The sequence below is a fragment of the Coturnix japonica genome, chromosome 4 (assembly GCF_054131305.1).
Source record: "Coturnix japonica strain WE chromosome 4, WE-NBRP24, whole genome shotgun sequence".
NCBI lineage: Eukaryota > Metazoa > Chordata > Aves > Galliformes > Phasianidae > Coturnix > Coturnix japonica.
The window spans coordinates 30,284,878-30,302,564 of record NC_140666.1 but is presented as its reverse complement, the minus strand read 5'-3'; the positions used below and the strand labels follow the sequence as shown (position 1 = coordinate 30,302,564).

Genomic DNA, 17,687 nt, shown 5'->3' with positions numbered 1-17,687 from the left:
AAACGCCAAGGGGGAATAAAATCAAAAGATAAAATTGAACATGAGTAAAATAACTGGCATCTGTAAGTGGACAACGTTTAAGTACAAACACCTCGGGCAGGATAGTCTCAGAGTGGAGTGAAAAAGCCTTGCTGTCATGTGGGTGAGAGCCCCCTTAGAGACCTGTGGGTTAAGTGTGCATGTGGTTTTTCTTAGCAATATCTAGACACAGGTTCAGAAAGCAAAGCAGTAGCATGATCGTGGGTTATTTATACTAGGTAAGCATGAACTGAAGGGAGTGCTCATCTGACAGTGGTCCTAACTGAAAGTTATAAATGCAAATAGGCCCAGTACTAGAGATCAGTTTAAAGTTGGCTGTGACTGGATTCCAACAGGGAGCTCAAGTGTTTGCAGATCAACTAGATGTCAGAAGAATTCAGACATTGTTTCTAGTTTTCATTTCTGGTGGGCACTTTGACTTTCCTGCTTTTGAAAGGAAGGGGAAAAAATAAAAATGGGATAGTGAAATAAAGAATTTGCCTTCTGAACAGCTTTCTTCAGGAGATAAGAAACTCAAGCCTAAAAATCCAGCTGCATGGGTACTTTCTTTGACACAGGCCAATATGGGATGCAAAGCCAAGGTAACAGTGAGGTGTTTGGTTTTTTTTTTCTACTTTCATCTCCATCACTCTAGTGAACAGAGTGAAACAGAGAAGGGTATGACATATCCAGCTACAGCTGTTTTTATTTGTCAGTATACCTTCAGCTGTATACTAAGAAATCCCATGTGGCAACAAAAAGGTTCTAGAGTGGATCGATGGACCAAGGTAAACTGTGTGAGTTTCAATAGAACCCAGTGTTAGGCCCTGCATTTTGGACACAACAGTCCCAGGTAACCCTACAGGACTGGGGAGGTGTGGCTGCAAAACTTCTTGCTGGAAAGGGACCTTGGTGTGCTGATGGGCAGTCAGCTGAATGTGAGCCAACGGTGTGCCCAGGTGGCCAAGAAGGCCAATGGCATCCTGGCTTATATCAGGAATGGTGTGGTGAGCAGGGCTAGGGAAGTAATCCTGCCCCATGTACTCGGCATTGGTGAGGCTTCACCTTGAGTGCTGTGTTCAGTTTTGGGCACCTCAGTACAGAAAGGACATGGAGTACTGGAGCAGGTCCAGAGAAGGTCAGCAAGGCTTGTGAAGGGCTTGGAGAATATGCCCTATGAGGAGAGACTGAAGGAACTGGAACTGGTTAGTCTGGGAAAGAAGAGGCTGAGGAGAGACCTTACTGTTCTCTTACAATATCTGAGAGGTGCTTTTACAGTGAGAGCAGAGCAGGTCTCTTCTCACTGGTGACAGGTGACAGGATGAGAGGAAATGGCCTCAAATTGTGCCAGAGTAAATTTAGGTTGGATATAAGGAAAAACTTCTTAACAGATAGGATAGTTAAGCACTGGAATAGGCTCTCCAGGGAGGTGGTTGAATCACCATCCCTGGATGTGTTTAAAAACTGCTTGGATGTGATGCTCAGGGACATGATTTAGCAGGGGGGTTGTTACTGTTAAGTTAGTATGGTTAGGTTGCATTTGGATTTAATGATCATTAAGGTCTTTTCCAACCTGAGCAATTCTGTGATTCTTACCTGATCTGCTTCATTGTGTATTATTTGCTGCATGTGACCCCCTTTTTTTTTTTTTTTTTTTTTTGTATCAGTCCATATTTACTTCTGTGTGATTATCTGTTTGGGGAGTACGTAGTATAAGCACTTCTACTTCACCTATAAGGCATTTGCATTACTAATGCTGTTTATTCACCTTTAGATTCTGCCACAGAATTAGGAAAAGATCTGTAGAGAAATACCTTCAGGCTATAATTAGATTCCAGCTATACCAGGATAAAAGGTGTAGCATAACTCAGCCAGTATAGGAATAGTTCCAATGAAAACTTCAGTGTATGAAATCTGCACTACAAACTTGTCCAAATTCAGAAGAGGAAAAACTGGAGCCAGTGCATGAAAGGTACTTCTCGGTTAATGAATTAATGAGGACAAAACCAGCAAATGCTGAAGACTTGTTTAAAATACATGCATTTCTGCAAATACTCAGCTGGCTTAAGTTGTGCGTTGAACAGTCCTGTACAAAATTCACACAGATGAGCTGCCACTATTGCTTCTGCCTCACTGTTAAAACAAGGAGAGCTCTCTCAAAGCAGCTGAATCAAGGGGGTATGATGATAATGTGACTATGTTATCTTTCAATGGCTGGATAAAATTCAGCTGGGCTTTTTCATTCTTAATGGAGCAATCTTTAGCTGGTTTTTATTTTTATTTTGTTTTTATTGTGTTGTTTGTTTTTTGTTTGTTCGTTTTTTCCCTCACCAGTTTGTTAATCCTCGTTAGGCAACACAGCAATATCATGGTAATTAAGTGACAGCAGTGAGTATTGAATGTGTTTTTAGTGTGCTGAGAGGAACTGTGCCCAATTCCAGTTTGAACACTAGCAGCTAGAAGTGCATGGAAGAAGGCAGCAACTGTTCCATCTATTCTATTCTACTGAATGGTGAATGTCAGCATCTCTTTTTACCTCTGTTCCAGGCAGGCAGCTCGTGCTGCCTTATTCCTACTTGGATTTCCCTTTGATCAGTTTTCTTAGTAAAAGCACCGGTGAGAGTTCTTGTTCATGAAAGCAGCCTCTAGACCTTGTGCTCCATGCTTTGGACATGCTTTGCTTGTTCTTATACATGTAGGTGGCTCCTACTTATTTCCATGAAAGCTGCACCAAAGGCAAAGAGTGCGATAACATAATTTGATAAATTCTCGGTTTCAAAACACCATTTTTCACCATAGTCACCAGATTGCAAGCAAAAGCAGCTCACAGCTCCTGGTTCACTATGTCAATCTCAATCCCTCTGAATTAAGACTTGAAAAGGAGTAAAAATGTTAACTGAGTAGGAGTGTGCCTTTATTTGTTAAAAGACAGAAGAGCGCAATAGGAAAAAGAGGAAAAAATAAAGAGGAGCAAGTCACTGCTGTGGATCCTGTGATCCTGGGGGCTTGTTGTTATTCTGGGGTAGATGGGGATGAAGTGGGGAGTGTGCTGCCAGCTGTGGGGATCACAGTACCTTTTATGGCACTGGTTTCTTCCACTCGGGCTGGGAGCTGTTGCTGGCTGTGAGCATCCATTGTCATGTGTTGTACACATGCCATACTTCTTCCTTTGCACGGTAATTGTGGAAGGTTGTGATTTCTTTAGGGACGAACCTGAGACCACCTTAAGGGATCTGACCAACTCGTGACTCCTCCATTGCTTGTGCACAATGCCTGTTTATTCTGAATCTTTCACAAGAGAATTAGTGTATTTTTGTTCTAAGGCCTTCACAGAGTTGTTACTGATTTATTTGGCTGGTCACTGGTTAGCTGCAAGTCTATCTCTTAACCAATCAGAAAGAGAGGAAGAATTCACAATGTTACAGTTCTGTACAGTGTTGTCACCCTGTCTGAGATAGAAAGAAATGTATCACTTTATTCCCACACACCACCATAGCTGGCATTTTTGCCAGTGGTGGACAAGAGCCTGCATGTCACAGTCGTAAAAATCTGCATGGCTCTCTGTCACCTCTGTTACCACTGCTGAAGCACAGCACACAGAATCACAGAATCACAGAATTACCCGGGTTGGAAGGGACCTCAAGGATCATGTAGTTCCAACCCCCCTGCCTAGCAGGGCCACCAAACATACACATTTACTAGATCAGGTTGCCCAGGGCCCTGTCCAACCTGGTCTTGAACACCTCCAAGGACGGGGCATCCACAACCTCACTGGGCAGCCTGTTCCAGGACCTAACCACCCTTCTAGTAAAGAACTTTCCCCTAACATCCAACCTAAATCTTCCCTCCTTCAACTTAAAACCATTTCCCCTAGTCCTGCTATTATCAGCCCTTTCGAAGAGTTTACTCCCCTCCTGGGAGTAAGTTCCCTTCAGGTATTGAAAGGCTGCAATGAGGTCACCTCGCAACCTTCTCTTCTCCAGGCTGAACAAACCCAACTCCCTCAGCCTGTCCTCATAGGGGAGGTGCTCCAGCCCCCTGATCATCTTTGTGGCCCTCCTCTGGACCCTTTCCAAAATCTCCATATCTTTTTTGTACTGAGGGCTCCACACCTGGACACAGTACTCCAGATGGGGCCTCACAAGAGCAGAGTAGAGAGGGACGATCACCTCCCTATCCCTGCTGACCACCCCTCTCCTGATGGAGCCCAGGATCCCATTTGCTTTCCGGGCTGCCAGAGCGCACTGCTGGCTCATGTTAAGTTTCTCATCTATCAGGACCCCTAGGTCTTTTTCTGCCGAGCTGCTCTCAAGGACAACTCCTCCCAGCCTGTACAGGTGCCTGGGGTTCTTCCGGCCCAAGTGCAAAACCTTGCACTTTGCCGTGTTGAACCTCATTAGGTTCACCCGAGCCCAGCTTTCCAGCCTGTCAAGGTCCCTCTGAATGGCATCTGTTCCCTCCACCGTATCGACTGCACCACTCAGCTTGGTGTCGTCAGCAAACTTGCTAAGGGTGCACTCCATTCCCTCATCGATGTCATTAATAAAGATGTTAAAGAGCACCGGTCCCAAGACAGACCCTTGAGGGACACCGCTCGTTACCGGCCTCCACCTGGACATAGAGCCATTGACCACCACCCTCTGTCTGCGGCCTTTCAACCAATTGCTTATCCATCTAGTTGTCCACCCATCAAATCCACCTCCCTCCAATTTGGAGATGAGGATGTGATGGGGGACCATGTCAAAGGCCTTGCTCAGGTCCAGGTAAATGACATCGGTCGCCTTCCCTTCATCCACCAACGCCGTCACTCCATCATAGAAGGCCACAAGATTAGTTAAGCATGACCTTCCCCTGGTGAAGCCATGCTGGCTGTCTCGGATCACATGCTCGTTCTTTATGTGATCAAGCATGTTGTCCAGGAGGATCTGTTCCATAATCTTCCCAGGCACAGAGGTGAGACTCACCGGCCTGTAGTTACCCGGGTCGTCCCTGCTCCCCTTCTTGTAAATGGGAGTGACGTGACCCTTCCTCCAATCATCCGGGACCTCACCTGAATCGCTTTGGTTCCCCAAAACCAAATGTTGATGAATGTTAATGGGTGTATTTTTTCTGCATGGAGGAATTCAGTTTCATACCTTTGCTTCATGCACACTTCTGTGTCAGGCACCATCCAGTCAGATTGCTTCTCTGCTGCCAGCTGTCCCAGGGCAATAACGTTTAATGGAACACCGCAAGGGAAGGTTCAGCCTCTGCAGCTGTACCACTAATATTTGCCTCTGAAATTGCAGGCCAAAGTAATGAAATCAGAAACATTACTTTTGTAGCAACCCTCATACTTGGAACAAAAACTTTTTTGTGTACTACAACAACTCTATAAGGAGACACAAGTGAAGTCTGTGTTTGGCACCTGCATAGCTGGTGATGTTCAACACAGTTAGCAATGCATTTATTTCTGTCAGAGTAGTTTACACAAATTCCTCAATGACTGAACATATCTTCCCTGCATCATTATTTTCCTTCCATCTTTTCCTTTCAACTATTTCTTATACACAAACACATCTATGTTTAGACTAGTACTTAATCCCGTTTTGATAGCATCTGCAGAATGGAGTAAGTTTGGAAAGAAAAGGGAGAGAGCAGTTGGTATTATGGTTTTTTAGTGGTTATCATCTGTGTAATTACAAAGTAGCTAATGAGAAAGTAAAGAACAAAGTATGGTGACATAGCAAAAGCTCAAAAAACAAAATATATGGTGGTAGCATTAGAAGTAAAGATGGCAAAGAAGGAAGATTTTGTGGAAAGTGAAGAGGAAAATGTTTGGGTTTTTTTTGTTTTGTTTTTTGTTTGTTTGTTTGTTTTTTCCAGGCATAATATATGTTAACACAACAGGCCTTTAAATGATTGTCGTTGTAGAGGGAGTATGCTGAGCATCCTTGAATCGCTTTCTACAAAGCATGATAGGAATAAAATAATGGAGAATTTTGAATGTATAACATAGGTACTATAGAGAGAACATCCTTAATTTAGGGTGCATTTTCATCATACAGAAGTGGAGCTTATTACTGGTAAGGAAAAAGAGAATGCTATCTAGATAAATAGAAGGAATGAAGTGTGAAAAGATTTGACATTTTGAGGCTGATTATTCACATGGTAAACAACATGTTTCCTTCTTCATTATATCAAAGGAAGATTGCTGTCATCTGAAAATTATAACTGCTTTGCAAGGGAGTAGAAGGATTAGTCCTATAGATCATACTCAGCTCCTGTGCAAGTGGAAAGTGCCTTGAAGAAGGCTGGGTTGCCTGAAGAGTGTTGCAATTTAAAATAATTAAAAGATCACGTTTTAATATTGGGCAGTTTCAATTTTGCATCAAATTAACACCAAAAACTGATTGTTTCCTGTGCTGTTGGGTCAATTATGATGAAACAGACCTTCCCACTAATCATCTTCATAAGTGTGTTTTTCTTAAAGCAGGAGAATATTTGATGATTATTCATATTATCACAGCACTATGTGTTACAATCTGAGCGAGCTTTCTAATTCTTTTGTTCCTATCAGCACAAATCCAGTTTTTCTTGTGTTTTGTCCAGATGCTCTTGATTTAGATTGTGGTTTCAGATGAAAAGGCTGGAAGCCCTTGAAGTTTATTTATTTCATAAAATAAAGCTTATTGCCCAGCTGCCATTCTACACAACTGGCATTTTAGTACCTATCACCTGTACAAATTGCATCATATAGTAGTTGAAAAATAGCACAGAGAAGGCTGTAGTAGATACCTTGTTCTCAGCAGACAGTGCTTATGGAAGAGGAAGGTTATTAAGTCTCTCGGGCCGGATGTTATGGTATAGCTCATGTCTAGGTGGTCGGTTTTATTTGAATGTGTTATCTGAGTGCTCCCCACTGTCTTATAATATATACTACCAATAATGTACTACTTCTGGATGGGAAACACTAGTTGGTCTTTCCATAGGTAGGAGTAATAATAATAAGTAGGAGAGGGCTCACCCCGTGGCACTTTGAGAGCTGATGGAAGGGAAGGGGTGCCAAATCTATAGTGTATAAAGCTCCTCCTCCTTGCTGTAGCAGGAAGGAATGTTGGAATGGATGAGAAGAATGAAATGAGAAATTTATGGCTTACATTGAGGAAAGGTGACCTGGGCCTTCAGGAGGTAGCTTCTTCAGAATAGTACCTAGATCACATCTCTAGTGTGCACTGAAACTTCTAATAATAAACATGAAAAAAACAAACAACAACAACAACAACAACAACAAAACCCACCAACAAACTAGTAGCCCAGTAATTGCTTTTGTATTTCACTTTTGTCATTCTTCAAAGCAGCAGAGTGGTGAGAAATTGCAGCATTAATGTTCCCGGTAAAGCTGAATGGAAACTGACTGTTTCTAAGGAGGGATACCCACTGCAGTAATACTGCTATAAAGCAAGCGCTTGGAATTATATTTGTGGAGTTTATACCGAAGCCCAGACAAGCTGAATCCTTTCAGTGTTCTCTTTTATGTCCATATTCTAACATTTTTGATGCTGATATTACTGTTAATTTTATAGGCTTGAGGGAACAGCTGAACAAGTTTGAGTGCTTTCACAAAACAGGGCCTTACTTTTGGGCCAATTGAGTCTGATCCAGAAACAAATGTACACATGAACTTGGCAGTTATTTAGTTTCAAGCACTGAGCATCAGCTCTGAGGAGGGAAATAAGTTGGAACTCTTACTTTGTTACTGGATATGCAAGAATGTGTTCATCTGTAGCATATTTTGTTTGAATTGATACATCAGTATGTGAAAATTCTATGCAGAAAGCAATAAAATATGCAGAATATCAGTTATTATTTTGTAAATAGCAAGATCATAATTAACTGCATATGTTTATTAGCAACTTACAGCAAAATGCTGTTAGAGGAGAGAAAGAAAGTGTAGATTCTTGTTCTTTGTGGGAAGAAGAATGCCTCTTTAATCTTCATTCTGTGCAGCACCTAGCATTAACCTTGACTGTGCCTTGGAGGCATGTCTATTACACTGTCATTGCCGTATGCTAGAAATCTTGATTCTTCTGTAGGCCGCAGTTGATAGTAGCAAGATGATCAAAAGATCTGTCTATTTCTCAGTCATTCTTTTATTTGAAGTATTTTAAAACTTGGGCTAAGTAAAAGGGACTCCTTCGGAAGAGGATGTGGCAAGAGAGATCTTCTGGGAGAGAGCTGTGATGTGCTCTTCCACCTTATCTGTTCTCCTCTATCTGTCACTGTAGGGATTAGTGACCATGTGTTGAAATGAACCAAGTGCATACATGTTTTATTGAAATGTTGCTAGCCTTGATCCACTGTTTTTAGTTATCACAACAGAGAATGATCAGTGATTCAATGCTATTGGTTTATTTGCTGGTTTGTTCCTAAACAAAAGGAACACAGGCACAGTAAATAACTTCCTGTTGCTGGAATATTTTCAAGAAACAGTGACTTGTTATCATATTAGTTTCCTTTAGTTTAAAAGGAAATAGTCATTCTGTATCCTCCTGAATTTATGGGCAGATTATTGCTCTCGTACCTTTTTTTTTTTTTTTTTATCTTCAAGACAGGGTAATCAAAAACACAACATATCAATAGATAAAATTCCTTCTTCAAACCTCACTGCGTGTGGTGGGTAGGGAAAATCTGTTGAGAGCCTCTAAGCCATCAGATCCTCAAGTCTTGAAGAGGAGATGGCATAATTTAGAAGTTCATCTAACTACATTTTAGAAAAAGGTTTTATATCTGCTCATGTTTGTTGGGCAGTTTTCTATGTGTTAAGACTGTAATTAATTGACATTACCTTGTCTTCTGCACACAGTCATGTTTCTCATACTGCTTTATGCTCTGCTGAAGATCTGTATTATCTCCTGTGCAGATACTCAGATTGAAGGCAACAATAATACTTTCATTCTTAGCCATGATAAATCAGAATACATTTTCCCAGGTGTTGAAAATGATCTTGAAGCAGTTTGGTAGCAGAGCTTCAGTCAGGTAATGCTAGTCTATAAGGCATATCACAATGCTTCCAGAGGAGAACACGTTGCAGTTCACCCCAAAGGAGACTGTATTTCAATGCAATACATTGTTTTTCTTTGTGGTATCATATCTGTCAAGCTTTGAATCTATAGTGGAGACTTTGCAAAGAATGAATCTCTGCAGGCATAGTTCATTGCCTTTTATAGCAGTATGCTAAATGGCGTGTACTGTATTAGGCGTTGCCAAAGAAGAGCATTTACCAGGTTTAGCAGAAAAATCAAAAGCTTTTATTAATTGTTTTGACTTCCTGGGCTTGTCTTTAATGGGACCATCCTGAAACAACCAAACAACATTCCTGCAGCAATTACAGTGCTTCATCTTTTCCACCATGAAGTGCCTGAACCACCTTGTGTTGTCATCAGAGTAAACTGGTGACCTCACGTTGTCATAAAATGGTTTTAACAGCTTTGTTGCCCTCAGAGTTTTGCTGTTTTGAAGATATGATAGTCATGCAAATTGCACCTTACTGAGCGTTCTGCAGATTTCTGGTGTTGGCAGAATCTAGAGTTAACTGCAGCTTTAATAAGTAGAATTCTTATGTGCTTACAGAACACATGAGAATGATGTATGAATGATCTTTAACCTTGAAAGTGGTAAACTGTCCTTTGAATACAAAAAAACTATTCAGCACTTGTCTGAAGTTATTCACTCTTTTCTAAATCTCTCTATGCGTGCTTGTACGTGTGTATGTAAAAGTAAATTTCATTTCTTTTTATCCATTATTATGCATTGACACAAAGGGATTTGTTTTAGAAGTTATATAATAGGAGTATACTTGTATCCTTGTACTGAAGTGAACTGCCTATCCATCTGTAAGAAACAAGTTGCTGTGTCAGTTGCTTTACTGAATGTGTTGGTTGAACTAAATTAACTTCAACAGGAGACTTTAAACCAGAAGTTATATAAGCAAGACATATTCTACTTTTTGAGACCAAATGACTGCTGCAGTTTTTCACAATGCTCATTATCTACTGAAACTTCTACTGTTGGAATTTTTATTTTCAACTTGGGCAGAAGCTTAGAAGATTAAATCAGTGCTAAGTACATGTCATTAATCAACTCGTTGCATCGGTTGCTGATTCAGTTTTGAGTTGTCCTGAAAAGTATTTCATTCCTGATAAATACTTTCATTCCTGATAAATACTTTCTCTGACTCTACTTCAGGCAGCATGTGGAAGTGGCCATGTCTACACACGGGGCAGACACAGTCAACACGGGGACGCTCAGCTCTTGTTCCCTGTTGAATCTGAGGAGGGAGGTGCACAGAGACCTGCTGCTTTTCCAAGTGTCTGGGTTTTCTGCACTGGAGCTTAGGCATAACCTGTAAAAGTCAAGGTTTCAAAATACCATGCATTTCCTCTGCACAAGTACCGAAAGTGTTTGACAAGCCTTAAAAATAACAGCTGAGCCTCATCTCTGAATATTAGTGACAAATAAATAAATAAATAAATAAATCCAGTGTAGACCTTAAAAGGTACAGCATATTTTTCGGACAATGTTAAAAGTCAACTGTAATATTCAGTTTTATTTAAGCAGAAAAAGCTCTCATAGGATCTCACGAGACTCTAATATTGGCTGTCTCCTTAAATTTTCAGGACAAATGAAGGGAATTGTGTTGGTTTCATTCTGTCACTCAAAACCATTCTTCTTTCACTCTAAGCTTTCCTGAGAAAGTTTGTCCCAGCTGTTAAATTGGTCTTTGAAAGAACTGATGTATAAGTCTCAGTGTTAATGCTTGTGTAAGATATGAGTGAAATTTTGAAACTTGTGCTTCCAAGATTTCTCAAGGAGTTCTTGCCAGTTGTCTTAGGTAGGGCTGACAAAATATGGAAGAAGGCCACGTTTCCTTTTTCAGAAGCTTTTCTTTTTCTGAATTGGTCTGCAAGAAGAATGTAGAAGCTTCTGTGCTGTTGGTTGGTACTCCTGGACAGAGCTGAGTTGACTTGGGGAAACGACGGCAATGGAGTAAAGGGAAGCAAAGTATTTACAGTATAGCCTTTGCTGTTCTCAGCAGCCAGCAGTGGCAGTGAATGCAATGCTGTTCTGACAGACCTCACTGGAACATATTTGCATCTTTTTATCTCGTGGGATGAGTATGTTATACTAGACTCCTTTATTCTGCCTTGAATCAGCTGAGGACATTCCGATGCACTTTTGTTTTAAACTTGCATAAAACTCCATATTCTAGATGGACAGTTCGATGAGATAATCTTTACAACTTTCAGTGTTGTTGTGGAAATTAGATTATTCGTAGGCTTACGCTGTATCTTGCAAGTTAACCTTTTCTATTACTTAACCTTTGTGACCAGAGGTAGAGAAGATCATTGGCTTCAATGTTAATAAGATTCCAATAGGATTCTAGGCTGAATTCAGCAGGTAGAGCAGGATTGAACTTTCTGCTCAGTTTTGAGGTCTTTTTGCAATTCAAGCATACATTTTTTATGGAATGACTTAAAAGCAGCGGCACTAAAACTTAGGCATATTTAGCTGATTAGCTTCCACTGTCATAAATCTAGATTTGGCCCTTGGGTTTATTGTGACATGGGTCTCTGAAGTTTTGCAATACATGTTGTTAGAGGATGAATGAAGGAAAATTGTACCAAGGCCTGAACATCCTGATACCCTTACGTTTTGAAACCCTGCAGGAACCTGGAGCAGGTCTCTATATTTCTACTACTGACTGTTGGATCTGAGGATTTAGATTTCAGCTTCAAACTGGGAATGAAAGATAAATTGTATCTCACATCAAGTTAGTGTTGAGATGACAGTATCTTCCACTGGATGCTTAATGTCTGCTTTCTCTGTGTACTTTCATGCAAATAGCCTGCAGAGGCTCTTTCCATACTGGTTGTTTCTTTTTTTATTTGTTATTTGTGAGTTTCCTCTCGTAGTTTTGTTTGGTTTTTTAAAAGTTAATTCCAAAGCACAGTCTGGCATTTGTTTCGACATGAAATCGAAATAGAATAGTAATTCTAACTCCTGACTACTTCTGCTGCTTCCACTGACTTCATAGAATAAGCACAACTAGTATGATCAAATGTTGCTATCTATAAAGTTGTTTGTCACCACGTATGAGGCAATGGTTGAAAAAACAACAACAAATATAAATCTCACTCCTAACTACTGATTTTGTAGGAACTGTCTCTAAATGAAGTAGTACCTTGAGAAGATCATTGGAATTAATATTTAGAAGAAATTCCATATATTTTGCTGGGCTACATTTTGAAACTGGGGAAGTAGTTATTTTTGTTTTGGAAACTATAAGGTGATCTGTTTTTTGACTGGAAACAAAACCAACTTTTCTGTCACTGAAAACAGCAGCTGAACAGATCTCTGATAAGCTCAGCATGTGCATAAAAATCCTCTGGAAAAGACAATATGTTGGAGGCCAAGTGATTGAGTAACGTAGAGAGAATAGACTCATTTGTATAAAATTAACCATTCTGTTTCCTGTAAGTGCAAACAGCTGTGAGTATGGGTTTAATTCCCCTCCATGCAAATACTGCTGTGCTCAAAGCTTCCTTGAACAAACCTGTAAGTGATACCCCGAATTGTCATGATTGTTCAGCTTTAATTCCTATTAGCTAATCAAGATGATGTGGGCAAGTACCCTGCTTGAAAATATTCTGGATACAATGGGTGAATATCAGTGGGACATTTGACACTGTTTCTGTAAAACCGCAGTACTTTATTCAGAGGCTGATTTGGACAGTTGACACTGATTCAGTGTCTGCTTATGCCAACAGTGTATGTGAGGTTTGCTACGTTACTTTATATGATCTATTACTCTGTGTAATGTTTCTCAGTATAGTGAGTGGAGTGCTGTATTATACATATGAGGCTTACAAACATGTAATTGTAAAGAAACAGGTGATATTTGACTCGTAAATCTATACATTTTGAAGTAAATCCAGTGTTTAAATTGACCATTTAATCACTGTCGTGTATCACTTAAAGAATCTTCCATTATGCATGTCTGAACAAATAACCTCTAAGTAAGAATATTCCAAAGCAGAGAAAAAGCAGGTATTAAGACCTCCATTGGCTGAAATGAAATTTCTTAAAAATATTCATACTGCTGCTCAAACTGAGGCATGGCTGCAATTTTGAGCACCCCAGACATGTTATTTTGAGGCAACTCCTTTTTTGTGGTCTAGAAAGAGACTTGTGTCTCTAAGATAGTAGAATAGTTGAGATCTAGCTATTACCAGGGAGTGCAAAATGGAGGCAATCTGTTGCATATAATAAACAACCCTCCTTATTGTCTTACTGTCCTATACCATAGCAAAATTCACTCATGGCCTTCAGGGTATTTTGTAGGGCATGCAAAAAACAGCTTTGAAGAAAAGGCATCTAAGTTACAGTGAGTGTAAGAGGCAATCATATAGAAAATGGCAGCATTTTCTACCATGATAACTCTGTCAACATGATACCTGTAACCACAGAGAGATTAAAATGCAAACTTCTCTGAATGGCAAAAAAATGTACGTTTTATGATGTCTGTGTCTTAACTACTATGTTTTAGGAAGCTGAAAGTCAGAGCTTTTAAGTCATGTTCATTTAATTCTCTGTGGAGATTTTCTGAGTTCCTTTCTGTTCATTGACAGGATTTTCAAGGAAGAGAAGTGTTACTTTCTTCTTAACCTGGGTCTCTGTGGAATTACGTGCACACTTGTATAATGTCCACAGTGTTCCATGTCCTGTACGGAAAGCTGAGGAAACGAGTGATACCCTTATTTCATTGATATGGTATGTTATTCATATCTTTTTAAATGGTCTTTAAATATGATGAATCTTGAAAGCGATGTCAAGACAACTTGTGGGAAAGTTGCTAAGGCTTTGGGCTTTCATGCTCTGCCTAAAAGATGCCACACTGACTGAGTAGCTTAACATCTTTATATTTGCCAGAGATTGTGAATTAAGATCGATGGTAATCTCATCTCTGAATACTTTTGTAGATACTCAGTATTAGTGGCATTTGATTCGTTATTACCAAGAGATTTATTTGCAGATTCTTGTTGCCTGGACAACAGGAATGGTCTGCAGAATACAAAATTTGGAAGGCTGACCGCACTTGTACTCTCTGGTTTCATGCAGGAGAAAATGAAATACATGCCCACCTGGAATATGTATTATACCAACCTTATAGCAGCATTGTATTGTGCATCAAATTACCAAAGTTCTTTGCTTTTGTGATTTCTTATAAGCTTAACCTTAAATTATGTGCATTCTGGTTACTGCCTCACAGTAGGATCAATTTGTGGCAGATTGTTGCCTGTCTCAAAAGGCAGTTTTAAACCTTGCTTGTCCCATATTCTTTTTATTCTATCATACAACATTTGTTGAAATGGCTTTTAATTCCTTTGACTTCTGTGGCAAGCTGTTATAACGAGATTTGATGCAAGTGGCAGAATAAGAAGCTGCATTTCAATGGCTATTAGTAATACTCTACAAAAGTGTCCAGCCACTTCTTCCTGTTTTATAGTAAGATTGGTTCAGTATAAACTGATATTGAGAAGTTTTGAAGGTTTGAATTGTATTTTTTTTTCTGATAAATGTGTACATGATTCATTTTGAACTTTAATCCAGCTGCCATTGAAGTCTTCGATAATGCTGCCATCAATTCCGATAGTGCAGAAGTGGACTTACAATGAGCTACTAAACATGTCATTTATCTAAGCTGTCACAGCTTGAAAGGTGTATGAGAAGATTGGTAGAGTGACTGAAGGGTCTGTAAATGTAATGACAGAAACAAAATTTTGTGTGAGAAACTGTTTCAACTTGGTCTCTTTCATTTATAGAAACCTGAGGGAATTTGTTTAGTAAATCCTGACAACAAAAACACATAGTCAACTGCAGTGTTTAGAATGACCCTTCAGAATGAAACTGAACGGCTGAGTTATTTCACAGTTACGCGGATACAGTTCCAGACTTCTAAGTTCAAGTTCTGTCACAAAACTTGTGATGCAAAAGTCTCGTTTGTAAACCATTTCTATCTTAGTATTCTTACCTGTGCATTAATGGACTCATACCTTGGAAAAGATCTGAAAATATATGCTCTGATATTTAAGATGTATTTTGAAGGAGTGATGATGGTGTAAAACAAAAGCTATATATTACAGTATTTGGCGTGTTTTAATATGAAGATTATTATGAAAATTTTCTTTACACTTCCTGTTAATAAAGTGCTCAGAATTGCATATTTATATAACTTGATCTTAAATGCAGGAGCATTTTTTCAAGAGTTTCTCTCAGCTTCTGAAATAAAATTTGATTAAATGAGCACAAAGAGATACTACTTAAACAAAAAAAGATTTTATGTAAAAGTTTCCTACTAACTAACGTTTCTCCTTGAGTTTGGAGATTCTGAAAACTGGTTCTGGAACAAGTACAACAGCAGTAGTCAAAACTTGGCCAGATCCCATCATAACTCTTCAGTCCTGGTGAATATTGAATTGTGGAGGACTTAGCTGCTTAGGCTGTCTCTGCTGCACTTTTTCATGTTGTATTTATAATAAATGAGTTGTCAGTGAATAAATCATCTGGGGTATTATTCAGCATCTTCAGGCTTTGCCATGTCTTTTCTGTTACTGAATATAAATATGTTGAACACAACTGCCTGTGTTAGGTCAAAACGTCTGCCATGTATTAGTAAAATAATGGATAAAATACCCTTCTCTCCTTTTTTGTTTGTTTGTTTGTTTTTTGTCCTGAGATTTTAGCCAGAGTTTCTTTGATTCCTTTCCCTTTATTCAGACATGGTGTTCCACTACTACTTCTCTAGCACCAATTCTTGTATCACATGGAATATCTCTCCTATCACTATCTTGTCCACTGTTATTTTGAGAATCGTGTCAATTAAAATTTTAAATTTTCCTTGTGTAAAAAGCATTTCTTAGCATTCAGATCCATGGAACATTTAAAATTCCAGAAGATCTTTAGGGTGGTTCCTTTGCAAATTGTGCAATCCAATGTAATTAGGACTTATAAAGGATATATTTATGTTTGTCATAGTAGTAAGTACAGAACAGTTTATTATTCACGTTAACATGGGGTATCAGTCCTGTAAGCTAAATTACTGTATCCAAGTGAGCTGGAAAGGAGGAAGGGAAGATATTTTTATCAAAAACCAAATCTCCATTTTCCACTGGCCCTGATGAAGGATAATTACAGTTTCAATGGGAAGACTGTTCACAAAAATCTTGAGAGCGTCTTACTTTTTTCTTATATGGAAGAATAGCCTATACTTCTGGAGACCATTCTGTGTAAACTATGTTGAAAGGAAATTGACTGATGTTAGAAATCATTTTGAAAAGCAGTAACTTAAAATGTAAAGTGCTCATGAAACTACATAGGGAAGTAATTCACAGAAATTACATTTTAGGATTTGTGACTAAAAATTATAAAAACATAGGAGGATGTAAATCAAAATCTGACTAAACTCTAAATGAGAAATGTTATATATAGAAAATAATCTTTTTCAAGTTGAAAAGTTTCCAAGCCTTGTACTGATTTATTTATGAAGCTGGCTAAGGTTGAACAGAGAGAACAAAGATCTCAAATTTAGGACAGTGAGCTCAAAGAAAATTGACATTGATTCCTTAAAGCTTAGTATCCTGAAGGCTGTCTTTAAGGCGATGCTTTATCCAATTTCTCATCAGCAGGCAAAATAAATAGCACACACACAAAAACCCCCAAACAATGCTCCCCTACTGCTAAATCTCAAGAGGGCACTGTTGACGTCCGTGTATTCTGATCTTGTGTTCCTAATCCAGGCGCCTATGGGCAGAGAATGTTATTTACTAAGTTACAAAAGTTTTTTGTTTCATTATTGTGTGTGATGTGGGCTTTTTTTTTTTTTTCTCTCCTGTACAGAAGTTTTGGATTTACTGATGTGCTTATGTTCTTCAAGTAATGAGTCAGCCTGTAAGAGACTCCTCTGATAAGTAAAACTTTAAAAAATCAAGGAAAGAAAGAAAAACTCTCTTGCAGAGATGATGAAAGGCAATATGGAAAGATAGGGACCAACTCCTTCAGGATGATTTTATCTCCAATAATATTGAACTGGGGAAATGCAACAACAATGTAAGTAAATAACACTTTTTAGTTCAGCATTCATACTTCCATGCATCAATAAGTGTGTGTGTTTGTATGTGTATATTTGCACTTAAATGTGTGTATATTTGCACTTAAATGTGTGTATATGTATCTGTTTCCCTGCCCCTGGTTACATGATAATGCTATGCAAAGTATTTTCTAACATATCAGAAAATTTACAGGTGGAATATCTCAGTGGCTCTCATAGGCTATTAATTAATCTGTTACCAGACCAAAAAGAATTATCGCTCATGTGACAGAAAAATTAAATGCATCTTAAAAATAGCAGTTCCAGTTGCTAATCAGAACTGTAGTCTGTTCCAAAGCCCTTTGATGTGAGATTCTTTTTTGCCCAGTCACTGCATCTGACCCTTAAGGATTTTGTTGTGTATGCAGATAGGGATGGGGAAGGTGCCTACCTCTGACTTAATGCGATTTTGACCTTCAGAAATAATATGAATGCTAGTCACTTGGTGCAGGAGAAAAGAATGTTTAAGAATGGAAATGAT

At 39.0% G+C, this 17,687-nt stretch overlaps 1 long non-coding RNA gene across 1 annotated transcript in view; it reads left to right on the top strand.

Annotated features, from left to right (window-relative positions):
- The window catches only part of LOC146761019 (uncharacterized), a 43,142-nt gene extending 29,383 nt beyond the window's left edge, over positions 1-13,759 (top strand). Inside the window, exon 5 of the long non-coding RNA XR_014945247.1 lies at positions 13,689-13,759. This is a non-coding gene — a long non-coding RNA (uncharacterized LOC146761019). The remainder of the gene's footprint in view (positions 1-13,688) is intronic.
- The last annotated feature ends 3,928 nt before the right edge of the window (positions 13,760-17,687 follow it).